The 14,000-nt window shown below is 34.3% G+C and overlaps 1 protein-coding gene across 1 annotated transcript in view; it reads right to left on the bottom strand.

The window, feature by feature from the left end:
* Positions 1-14,000, bottom strand: part of LOC135845095 (growth factor receptor-bound protein 14-like) — a 177,477-nt gene that overhangs the window by 148,046 nt on the left and 15,431 nt on the right. The window lies entirely within an intron of this gene.

The raw sequence follows: 14,000 nt of genomic DNA on the forward strand, positions 1-14,000 counted from the left end.
CAAATTTTCGGTCCCCTTCCCTTTCGAAAAATATGCTATCAAAATTTCAAATTATTTTTGAAAGTTTTCCCCCACAGTCTCTCGAATTAATGCTCTCAGCATTTGAGAACATTTTTCGGATTTTTACTTCCTTTCCCCTTCATACCCCTCACACACCCTCCTACTCAAAATGCAGTATTTTTTCAGTATTTTAATGCACCATTTTGATTTTAGGAAAATTTATAGCAGGGAAAATGATTAATTAGCATTTGTACAATCACTCTACGTAAATAAAAAAATTCAAAAGTTTTCTATTCACGAGGAAATTTTTGAAATTCGCACGAATCGCTGTTATATCTTGTCTGAAATCAACCCCCAAGTTCGAATTTCACCGTTTCGAGCCACTCTGGAAAAATTAAAAATCGCGCTAGAGGCTCCAGAAGCTGGAGGGCGAGGGGAGGGTTTAATATTTTAATATAAGTTTCAGGACTGATTTTCATATTATTTTTACTGATTAAGTAGGTACAGTACGTATTTTTTTATTTTATTTTTTTAAAAGCATAAAATCACTGAAAAATGGTCTTTTTTGGGTTTTCAAAAGTTCGCCAAAAATCGAAAAAAATGAATTTGGGCAGCTGAAATTTTGGTTATGAAGGTTTCAGACTATGCTCTTTCCAAAAATCGCGGTCCAAAATTTCCACAAATTTTTATCCAATGAATTTGTAATTCCAAGATTTACTTTCTACATCAACTTCAATACTCTGAGTCGATTGGATGTGGTTTAAAGCTATTCTGAAGCTTCCAACAATTCTTTGGAAATTCCTATTTTCCCAAAAAAGTCATAAAATTTATCGAAATGAATTTCAGCATCGATATAAACGCGTTAAGCGCGCATGTTAGTGATCCACCAATGATTAGATTGCCAGTTTTTAAAAATCTGGAAATACCAAAACAACCACTTTTAATTGGCTCAGCATGTTAAAATGCAAGTGTGACCTGGTCTGACAAAAGGTACCATAAGTCGGAAAACGTTTTTTTTACAGTAGAGGCAAAAATGTAAAAATAAGTCAAAATTTTGAAAAATTGTTTTTTCGCGGATTTTGGTTGTTTGACATGTGAACTGTCATGTGACACAGCCATAACACGTAATTTGGCCGAAAAATGTGTTGAAAACGCATTTTGAAGTAAGTGTCAGTCGAAAATTTGAGCGCTCAAAACTTTCAAAGCTATCTGGAGGCGGAACAAAGCATTCTACGGAAAAATTACGTCGAGGAAAATTGTAGAGAATTAAATTTCCAATCGACATAATGTCATTAGTTTTTTTTCTAGGGGGCTTAGTTTTCGATATATTTGCAAAAGAAAGTAAAAATCAGAAAAAACTTCAATTTTTTTTAAAAAAATTTTCTCATTTTATCTTATTTTTTTACGTTTTTATAATGCAAACGTGTTCTTATCGTAAATTTAACTTATTCCATGTTATTCTACGCACTTTCAAGTACCAGAATCCATTTTTTGAAACATTATGTACCTTTTCTCGGAAAACATCACATTATCAGTTTTCATAAATTTTTTTCTTTAAATGCGTTTTTCTCAAAATTTTGTTTTTCAATCCTTCAACTTCAAGAAATGAAAAAAGGTGAAAAAAATGAGCTAGGAGGCTGGGATTGGTCTCATTCGACTCGATATGATGTCTAGTTTTCAAAATGGCCAAAAAATTGAAAATGAAAAATCCGACTTATGGCCCTATTGTCAGAACAAGTCACAAGTACATATAAAGCTTTTAGGTTTTCAACTTCATTGGGTAAAATTGTATGGGAACTTCTATTTTCAAAAGTTTGCTAGGAGCTCTAGATAAAACTGCTCCAGAAGGTTTGAAACCGTTTCCAATCGTTTCGAGCAGTCAAAAATACGGTATTTATAAAATTTCAGCTTTCTAGGTCAATTTAATCAAACTTTGATTTTTTTCTAATCTAGGAGGGGAAGCAAAACACATCAAACCCGAATTAAATCAAAGATTGCACGAGACGTAAAATTCCAAAATATTCAAACTTTTTAACATCATTTTAAGGTACGTAAATATGTACCTACTATTTTTAGAAAATGAATAGGGAAAAAATTCAAGTATATTTCCATCATTTCCCTTGTTTTCTTGACAAGTTGAGATGGAAAATTTCATCTATTTCGCATTTGGACTTGGGGAAAAAAATTGAGGAATTGAGTTACCTATAGCCTTTCGCTGAAGTAGTGAACTAAGATAACAAGGCAATGCCCTTTTTAGTTCCCTCGTCTTCTTCCCCATACACATCAAAATGGACGGAAAGACAAACAAAACTTCGATATAATTTTACCGCGAAAATTTTTCCATATGTATTTCGATTAAAGTAAAAAAAAAGAAAGATGATTTTGTGACATCACAAAATATAAATATCTCAATAGAGCACGTATTAGCTAACATTTATCACGACGATGTGGAAATTACGTTCTTCTTTTCACCTTCTGTAGTGTTGAAGTTATATTTATCAGGGAAATTTTCTGGTAACTTTTTAATTCTTTTTCTCCGAATCTTTCAAGGTGTATAATATGAGTACATGTTCGCATACGCAATTAGCACGAACTGGAATAATTAATATACGCGTTTTTATTATACACTGCGAATTCGAAGAATCGCGCGGCAGGACTGGGCTTCGATTACAAATCGTCGAATTTTTCACTCTTTCGAAGAACGACCGCAAAATGATAAAAATTCTAAAAAAATCTTTCGTTTGGCAACTTGTTGTATCGATGCTGGCTTTAAAAAAAAGAACTATTCAGAGCTATACGTAACAGAAACGCTGTAAATCTCTTGTTTCAATTTTCTACACCAACCAGCCTACTCGTCTGTTTTTTCATTCGTCGAGTTGGAGAAAAACACCGAAATGCGGGGGAGTAAGACTGGGTGACTTTTCCACGCAGTAATAGAGCCACCTTCGCGTCTTATTATTTTCTATTTGTTATTTACGCACGCCTCTATGACATCCATTTTAATATCGCGAATTATTAATTTCAAGTGTACGGTTTAGTTTTAATTGAAAATTCCAAAATGGCTTTCGAGTACAATATTTCTCGAATAAGTGTCTCGTCGTCGTCGCGTTGCTGCGCCAACCGTATCGATATTTTCAACATTCTCAACACAGACGACTTTGTAAATACGCCTCGAAGCTTTTTGATGAATAATTCTAAGACGATGGCTGGCGCGTGGAGCTGAAGTGTGCAGAATCTCAATTTTCAACGCTCGTTGCGCCACCTTGCAAAGTGTATTAAAGCTGACTTCGAGACGAAATTTTTTTCCACCTCTGATATTAATTTTAATTTATCTCGCTGAAAGCTCGTGCGCGTTCCATTCATCAACACGTAATCACTTGTACATTGGATACGATTCGCGCGACCGTCGCCCATATTCGCGACATAAATAACCCGCCCAGCAGCTCTCGCTCTTGCTCTCTTGCTCTCTTTCACTCATTCAGCTCGCTGGTTGTGTACGTTTTACCGCGAATAACCAGCCATTCCATTCGCAAGGCCGAGGTCGCGTACACATCCTCCCATTAATGATCTCGAGTTCTCGACTGTCGACTCGTTCTTTTGTCGAGCAGCAGTATAGACAGAGAGAGAGAGGTACGTGTAGCGGTACTAAGTGTGGATAGGAATGCATAATAAAAAGCTGTACATCGGATTCCAATTCAGCCATTTTACGAGATGTAGGGTGAATTTTTTTCTGCACGCTTGAAACAGTACAGCATAGTTTATGAAGAAAAGTTCTAATGAAAAAAGGTCCGATAAAACTAAGGTTTCTGATTTCTGCTCAAAACATCTCACAAAACACAGGCTATCAAAAAAAATTTCATTGAATTTGATTTTTACCTATGCATAGGAAATTTTATTTCTATTCGTTTTAATTTTCTTTTCATTTTTTTTTCGTTAGGTTTCAAGCTTTTCCCAAAATAAATTTGTCATTTTCAAAAAAAAAAAAAAAAAATTCATGACAAAAAATCGACATAATCGATTTTTCAACTTTTGCTCAAATTCTTGGGATATCGAGAAAAGGGGTTTTCTTGAAAAAGTGATTACATTAATCAATTGGGATAGTGGAGTGTTTTCTTAAAAAGGGATTATTCAGAAGAATTTTGACGCATAAATTGAGATTTTTCAATAAAAATAGAATGATGTTACTTTTCATTATGAATTTTTCAAACTTTGATGGGCTTTCAGCATCACTTCATTTTCATTAGGGAGAAAGGTTGAAAACCAACAATAGGTGGTGAGAACAAGAGAAATTTTTGAAAATGTTCACAAGTTTAAGGAATACCCCAAAATCGACTATCACTAATTCGAAAGCCCTGAGTTCGAATATTATCAACTTGAATTTCCGATTCAATTCTTACATTCTGAACTTCTCTCTCTTCCCTGATGCCCTAAACATTGCCAAAATTTCAAGAAACTGAAAATGGTGTGCGGTCCGACGAGGAGTTATCCAATTCAAAGATTATAAATCTTGACAAAAAGGACGTCCTGAAGGAGAACAGATAATTCAGTTTCACACCTCAAAAAAAGGACAAATTTAGCTTAAATTTTGGTGTTTTTTTGACACACCTAATATCATTTATAACCACGATGCTTGTGCTCTATTCTAATCGTCGCTTCTCGTATCAATGTAAATAACAAACAATAAATCAACGAAATACGACGCGACTCGATGAACTTTTCAGAGCTTCTTTCGCGTACCTACAATTCTACGTATGTAAGAGCACATATTGCCGTTATTCCTTCCATGCCTCGCCGAAATACATTTATTTGGCGAATATCCGAGTAAATAAACCTGAAAAACATTGTGTATTCCAGCGAGAAGTTCTTGCCTTTTCTTTTTCCCGTTTACCTTAAACGGGTACGGTATACTTACTTACTACATACCCATGCTCGTACATAATGCATAATAATACGAATACTTTACAAACGTATCTATCGTCGACGATAGGAGTAGGTAAATCGATAATTTATTGCGTATTATAATAAATACATATCTATCTAGTACCAGTACTCGTAGTACATCGCAAACATCATCGCACGTATCGACATGGTTTCCCAATAGTACGATGATAATAGTACATAAACATGTACAATGTAGACGAGGATGGTATCTGTTTAGGTATATCAATCAATTCGTTCAGATGGATGGTACATAAATGCACAATGCACAATGCACATTTCATTTTTTCTCAAGTAAGCATCTCTCTTTTCGAGCTCATCTCACTTCTACGTGATAATTTCACTTCTTTTCATTTCTCGTCATCGTCGCTGTGCCAAGCCACACCTAGGATTCGTTATCAAATTAATTTCATCTTTCTATGTAGTATAGATATCATTGTACCTAGAGAGACGTTGTTTTAAAAAGTACATACGTGTAAGTTGATACGTCGATTATCTTGGGAAAAAAGTATACTAGAAAAATTGAATAAGTACAAATGGGAAAAGCTCATTCATTCAGCTCAAAAAAGTTCTACAAATACATTTATAAAAAGAACAGAAATGCTCCTAAAACACGAAAAAAAATCAAAAAATTCTTCCTCACCCGCAATAAAATAATTTAAGCGAAACCAAAACTTGAAAACACGCTCTCGATTTCCCTAACTTTCCCCCGACTTCTTCTTCCATCACGACACTATACATACATTATCATATGTTGATTAAAAACACATCCCAACATCTGCGTTCGGCAATACGCATTTCAAAAAAAATTACACAGATAAACAGGTACCTACGAGACTTCGTAAACAATTGAAAATGTACTCGCATATGTATCTACACAATCGTCCTTCCAAAGGTAGAAAATATTGTTTTGTTATACGACGACATAAAATAGATTTATCACTGGCATAAAAAATTTTTGAGTCAATTTGCGCGAAATGAAAAAAAATAAAAAATTGCCAATTCGCTAACCAAACTGCTTGAATGTCCTTACAAAAGTAGGTCAAACATGGAAGGCAGTAATAACTTTTGGAAAATACTCATATCGAAATCAACTTTCCCGATAACAAAAATGAACAAATTATGCAATAAAATAGTAATAGGTATAATATAACCTGTACATACCAAAAAAAAAAAAAAAAAAACTGAATACATATGTACATGTAAGGCAGTATACAAGTGTAAAAAAAATCCACTTCGAAATCTTCTCTTGAACTATCGTAAACGTAAACAAAATCCCTTACAAAAAAAAAAGCATACCATATTGAATCCTTCAAAAAATCAGAAAATCGCAAATCAACATCTAAACTTCCGCATTACACGTATTCGCCACCTTTAGGTAAAATTTACGCATATTACAAATCCTATACCCTTCGTTTCACCCTCCCATCACAAGATGAACCCCTTAGTACGAAAATTCCATCGCAACAAACACCTTTACAACGTTTATTTCGCAAAAACCGAGTAAAATACTACGACGCAGAAAAAAACATCCCTCGAGCGGTTATCCATTAATTCCGGGTCTCAAACTAAGCTTTTGTTTTGAGACCACCACCACCTAAACACAACCGTCGTTAGCGTCATCGACAAATGTCTATATTATCCGCATCAATCCCTTCTCTTCACTACTCGTATCCGCGTGGATGAAATTCCCTATAAATACCTACGTCATCGTTGGGCGAAATTTTCTCGTATTAAATACTATACTCGGAGTAAAAAAAGCGTTAAAAAAATACAACCATACACGTACGAACTCTCCATACACCTACACCCATCACCTTAAGGTTTACGTAGAATTACGCAATTACTCGGGCTATCCAATTTCACGACCTCAATATGCTGTAGTCGTAGTCGTAGTCATCGTAGTATAGTATGGCTACGATACCACTACATTAACACTCAAAATTTCAATTCCACCCTCCCCCCTGCGAGGCGTACGATGCGCGTCGCGTCGTTTTCGTTTTGCTACGACGTAAAAACCCTACTTTCGTATATGAACGAGCTGCTACCGTGCTCCGGCTGCGGCTGCTACGTCTCTCCGCAGTGTAAACATCAACACAGAGGGGCTGCGGCAGCCGTTCTCTTCATTTTGCTGCCGCTGCTTGTTTACTACGCGAATTTGCTCCTCTGTACTGTACGTACTGCCTACTATATTATAGATCTACGTGTGGGAACAAATTCGTAAACCATACCACTCGTAAACACCCCAGTCGGCGTCGTCGTCGTCATCGTGAAATACGAGCAGTTGGCAAAAATATATTCAAAAAATAGGAGAAAAAAAAGCGGGAAAATGTGCATTACCCTCCGCCAACGCTATTAAAACGTATGTTTACCACTTATTATGTAGGTAGAGGTACGTAAAATTGTTAGAAACGCAGGCAGTATCACGAGGAACGCATACGAGCATTAGTCATGCCATAATTGTTGTGTGGTGTATGTTTACTCGTTAAGTAACTCATTATACAGGGTGTCTTATGAAATTATGACTCATGAAACGTTCTTCACATTTTACAGCGTGCTTACGGAATTTCAAAAAGCTAAATTCTCGACATTCTGGCAAATTCATAATGTTTACGAACGCCATTTTTGCTCTCCTTTTTTCGTGAAAAAACAAAAAAAAAATCATCGAAAAAAACAAAAAAATTTTTGTTTTTAATCAAAAACTGAAAAATAGAACTCGATGGAAACTCATGCAATTTTTGCAAAAATCATAACTTTTTGGCCATTACTGATGTTGATTCTGCAACTTTTTGATTGAAAAAAATTAAATTTTTTTTAGTAATTTGGCTGGAAAAAAGCGAAACTTTTAACAATTTCAGCAAAATAAAGGTTTTTTTTTTAGCAACTTCTGATAAAAAAGTGACACACCAGGACAAATTTAAAAGAGTGAGATTTTTTGAAAGTTTTGTTTGGCAAATAAGAGACTTCTTGGCAATTTAGGTAAAAAACAAGACTTTTTGCTACTTTTGGCTGAAAACAAGACTATAATAGCAAAAGACAGGGCTTCTTAGCAATTTTCGGCAATTTGGCTAAAAAGCGAAAATTTTTGACCATCAATTTATGCAAAACTTTGACATTTGAAAAAAGCTGGACTTTTGGAAATTATTGACAAAAGTGGATCCGTTTTGAAAATTTTTGTCAAAAAAGCGAGACTTTTGGGTAATTTTTGAAAAAGAGCGAGAATTGGTAGCAAAATTTTTCTAGAAAGCGAGAATTTTTGTAGAAAATAAAAACTAACATTTTACCAAAAAGACAAAACTTATTGACAATTATTGGCAAAAAGTGATATTTTTTCGCAATTTTTGTTCAAAAAGTTGGGCTATATTGCAATAATTATTTGGTAAAAAACTAGCGCGTTTTGGTAATTTTTGTGAAAACAATTTCAACTTTGTGATGCGAAAATGGAGGAGGGTGTAATTTCACAGAAATTTTGCTAATTTTTTGCAAAAAGTAAGACTTTTTGGCAATTAGGTATTGGCAAAAAGGTGATATTTTTTGTATTTTTTTACGGCAATTTTTGACAATTCCTGTCAAAAAAGCCAAACTTACGGAATTTTTTTTTGGAAAAATGAAACTTTTAAAAATTTTTTGCGAAAAGCTATAATTTTTAGATACTTATTTTTAGCGAGAACCCCCCTCCCCCGGCTTTTTCGCGTGTCATCTTTTCAAATTGTAAGTAATAATAATAAACATTGGAATCAGAATCAAAACTACATTAAAAGGTTGGAGCTATTATTAGAAAAATTCTAGGATGAAAAATCAGAGAAAAAAACACCCTGTTATTATTTTAACCCCTCTCATTCATCTCAAATTTAACCGAAACATGAGCGATAAAATGCTGGGAAAACGGTACGATTTCTCATCACTCATCATTCCATACGTTCAATAACTTGATATGTAAATTCCTATGAAATATCAAAATAATCTAGATATTATGCTTGAGGAATGATGTAGGAATAGTAATTTCTTCTCTCTATCAATTATTATAACACGAGATTCTCCCATAAATTATAAAATCACTTACTCATACCAATCGGTGGGCACAATATACTAGATATCCTATTAGAGTCAAAGCGAAAATTCGTACTCACCTGAAACAAAAAATACAATAGTGTCTTAGTTTATTAATTCAATTATTGTACATATCAAGACGATATTGATTAATGGATGAGTCGAAATTAAAAGTAGGGTACATCATTACGAATTATCAAGACTAAAAAATTGATCAACTTTCGAAAACTTTTTAAAGCTGATTTCTTTGGCATCTACAGATACTAGACAAACTCCACTTAACCCTCTTTTTCTCAGATCATCCGCAATCTATACATTAAAAAAATCTGCATCATTCGTATTCAGAGTTGAAAAACGCCAATCTCTGCGAATATTGATTTTTAAATGCAAGGATGACAATGCAAAGGAAAATGAACGAAAAAATTCAATTATTGGAATTATGAGTTTACTATCCTAAACTGGGTCACTGTATGAGCTGATATCTATTTTGAAATTTGAATAGACGTCAGTTCCGAAAATTTCAAATGGATCAATTTGCAAAAAAAACCACTGAAACTTTTGGAATATCACTCGTTTCGAAGAAATTGAACAGAGGATACATCGACATTACGTCGATTACTGAGATTTTTCAATTTTCATCATAAAAATATTGTAAGTAGGTTCTTTTCTCATAAATTCGCATTATCTTCGATTCTGTGTGCCTTTTATCAGAATTTCTCATCACACCAAGTTGCCACTTCTCATAAAAAACATTTTTTTGAGCCATTCTTTGAAATTTTCAAAACCACCACTCCTTCACATATCAAGATATAGGTATGTCGTTTATTAACATTTTTTTGCTTCGTACTTCAATATTATCTACATCGCAGCAAAATTCGAAACCTGGCATGAATTTGTTATCATATGTACGGTTTCCCTTCTCAGTCTGGAAGTGTCGTCTTGAAAGCCACCGCTTTCTCATCCTCACCGTGTAATCTACACGTTCGTTTCGTTTTGTTTTTCATATTGTTGTTGTTTTTTTTTTACCTGCTTACGGTACCGAGCACCGAACCGCTCCACGTTGACGACCTGCTCCCTCGCCCGCGATCCTCAATACGCCGTCTCGACGATTTCATTTATGTAGGTTACTGCGTTGTATTTTTGTTTTGACGTCGCGATGCGAACCTTCCCCTCTGTACGTCCGCCACCTGAGCCTCTGTTAATATAGGGACGCGTTTACTCAGCAGCGTCGCTCGTACGTATATACGTAAGTATTACACTATATACTAGTACACCATCATCGGCAAAACAGAACAAGCGCCGCGCCGCCGCGATTACGTTCAAATCGCGTCCCCCTTCACTCTGTCCCCCTAAAGTCGTGTTTCGGAGGCCTATTGCGTCCTCCATTGCCGCATCGACTGCGCTCGTACGTAATATACATCGGTATACCTATATAGAAATGGTACATAATACGTTACGCGGACGACGCGTCGCGACGTCTTCCCTCTGCTCATATTTTTGGCCCATAGATGACGACGACGACCTCGTCATCATCGCATTTCTCTCTCTTCGTCGGCCTGTCTTTCTCTTTATCTCTCTCTCTCTCACACGCAAGTTTTCTCTCTATTTCTCCAGTGTTACCAATTTCTATTTTTGCCCATCGAGTAGTGGACTAATTTTTATCAGGGTAAAGTGAACGCCCATAGAATGAATCTTGAAGTCGTGTCATTTTTCAAGAACAAAATGACCTGCTATTGATCATTGCTCGCTCAAACTTACTGGACCATTTGAAAATGCACAAAAATGTACCCTCTCAAAATCTAAATTGAAAGGTCATTTTGAACATTCATCAGTACCTCTACCTATGTAAAAAAAAATTATCATTCTGAATATTCTACAGCTAAAAATCATTCAAAATTTGAACCCCATTGGCGTCAAAATACACAGATTTCAATTAGTCGCCAATCTAATCCCATTCTCTCTACTGGGACTGAGAAAAGTGCTCCGATTTCATTATTAATGAATAGGGTGTCCTTATAAAAATAGCAAAACTAAATTAATAAGGGGTTCAACAAAGCCCCCTCGTTCAACCTAATTTGTTTCAGATATGGTATATGGCAACCACGAATAGGTCATTATAAACCTTGAAATTAATTGGAAAAAATATTGCATGCGTAAATGTGATTAGTTTGAAGATGATTTGCATGAAACCTTAGCTCATAAAAATTATTATTACTAAACACAATCGAAAAATTCTTGCGCACAGGAAAAAATTTCCCTCGTATAACAAAATGAAAATTGACGGAATTCTCAAATAAGCTACTTAACTAGTATTTGTAAAAGAAATCATATTACACAAAGTGGCTCGGTAAGATTTTATTTTAAAAATTGTTCTGTTATTGAATTTCATAAATTCTTCTCGAAGTACTTTAGAAAACGAAGCCTTCTAGAAAATAAATTTTAAAATTAACAACATTTTACCGCTACCAAAATAATTTTATGTTTCGCAGTTTTTCTCCCATTCATTTTTGTCTTAGCCAAAAATCGTTTTTAAGCGATTAAAAAACTAAAAAAATAGAAAAAATAATGTATCATCAAAATAATCCAATGCATTTAAATTAATTTAATAATTGACAACTTTCGCTCAAATTATCTCAAAAACAACTTACGCCCACCCTCTAGAAAAAAATGAATTTTAATGTTTTCATAAAAACTTCATTTCCCCAAAAATCTTTTTTTTGTTTTTTAATGAAAAATTTGATTTTGAATTCTAACTAACCAAAAATTGGCCTCAATCTTTTATAATATTTTTTCAAACCCTTCTCATAATACCTCTCAAACAAAATGGAGTTTTTTGCAATTAACGAAGGATATCGTTACGTGAATTCTGCGTAACTTACGAGTCCTTTTAAACGCATTACATGTAACCAGGTTTGAAGAACTTCACTTGAAAGAATTCGCTGACTCTTTACATTTAATTTAATACTTACAATGACCCGAAACGATACTAATTACAATACGCGCAAGAAAAATACACCACCATACGTATACTCGGATACCATATATGCGAACACATGGAACCGCAGACAACTGCTTTCATAATGTAAATCAATACAGTCTCAAACTTGAGAGGAAAGAAAGAAAAGGAAATAGCTAAGCTGGTTGCGAAATTCTTCAAATCATTCACTAGAGGGAAAATACAAGTCAAGAACGACATTGACCGGAAACGACGTACCACAAAAAGGTATGCAGCGAGTCATATTTGCACACATATGTATATCTCATATACATGTATCTCTACATTACAGCATCAACATAGATAAACATAGAATATGAATCGTACCTTTATTTATATCATAATCGCATAACGGAATTTCACGAAACCTTCTTTCAGCTTCGCTCAGTAAAAAGACAAATTACTTCAAAGCTTCGCACAAAATTATTTTTATTTTTGCAAAAATTTCATCAATGTGCATATTAAAATAAAATCGAAATATTTTTCATGGAGGGTGAGTCGTTATAAACTTTTTTCGACTTTTGATGGAGCCTAGCAAAAAACATGGCCAAACAACCTCAATAAAGTGTAGTAAAAAATTCAAATTTTTGCTCAATGTTTAACCCTCTGGATCGGAGTCTAAAGTTTTGAAAATTTGAAAATTGTTCATGCACATTGCACATATTTCAAAAAGATTGATTTTTTTGCTCACATGTGAATGAGTCAATCAGTAGTTTAATTTTAATTTTGTCATCTTAAAGAGGTAATTACGAAATATCTCATATTAAAGGAAAAAGAGAACTCCCAAACTTGACAAAAATCAACTTATTGTCAATACGAAGGGCACCAAGCAACATCATGAGACCACCTGAACAGAAATTGAAAATTTTCAAAACAGGGGGAAGGGGTCAAACGTTGGCCAAAAATTTTGGAATTTTTCCTAAGCCTTATTGAGGTCATTTGACCATGATTTTTTGCTGGGCTCCATCAAATTTTAATCAAGTTGAAAAACAACCCATCCTTCTACTACACGCTCAAGAATGTAACCTCACGTGTTATACTTGATGGAATTTTTTTTCGATTTTTCTCACTCCCATGCCCTAAACTTGTTACTTCAGGCGAGGAAATCATACCATTAATTTAAGTCTCTTGAGAGAAACTTATGATGTGCGTAGTCTCCTACGACGACGACAAGAGAAATAAAAAGTACCTACACGAAAATCCATCTAAAGTTATTTCAAAAATCCATTTAAAATATGTACTTGCAACATCAAAAACATATTTATCCAAAATCAAAACAGGGGAAATCAGAACATCAAAAATCGTGTTGTTTTATCAATTCACAATTTTTTTTACAGAAAATATTTTTTCTTTCAATAGGTAGTACATAGTTTGGAGGAAATTGAATTTTTGAAAAAACGAATTTATTGATTTTTTTAGACCCCCCCCCACCCACCATTCTCAGTAAGACTTTATTAAAATGCAATACAGATCTTGAGTGAGCATCAAGATGACCTCAAGACCTCATACTTCGAAAATCACTCTTGCATTTAAGAAAATTTTCGAAATTCGTTACTTTGGGTTGCCACGAAGATGGAATTCCTATGTTCAGTGAACGAATTTTCTAATTTTGTAGAAATAAAGGCAACAGAAAACCTAGAAAGAATGGATTTTCAAACCTTGACATTCATAATAATAATTTTTTCAAATCTTTCGCTCATAAAGGCTACCCTGATCCAAACTTGGAATTTTAAATGAAAATTTGATCTCTCCTACACTCGTCACAAAAATTACCCCACATCCAATATCAATCCATGCTATCACATTCCAAACATTTTGAAGCATCACATCACCCTTGACGCACCAAAATACGCACATTTTCATTCATCAATTTTCATTTTTACATGTCAATTGTCAAGTTTAATCAAACAACTTCATACCTGCAAAGGAAACAGAGAAGGAAACTCTCACATCTTTTGCAAATTGATATCGTGAGATCAAACATATGCGTAGGTAAAAAAAAATATAAATATAAAAA

Source organism: Planococcus citri, chromosome 4, assembly GCF_950023065.1.
Source record: "Planococcus citri chromosome 4, ihPlaCitr1.1, whole genome shotgun sequence".
Lineage (NCBI taxonomy): Eukaryota > Metazoa > Arthropoda > Insecta > Hemiptera > Pseudococcidae > Planococcus > Planococcus citri.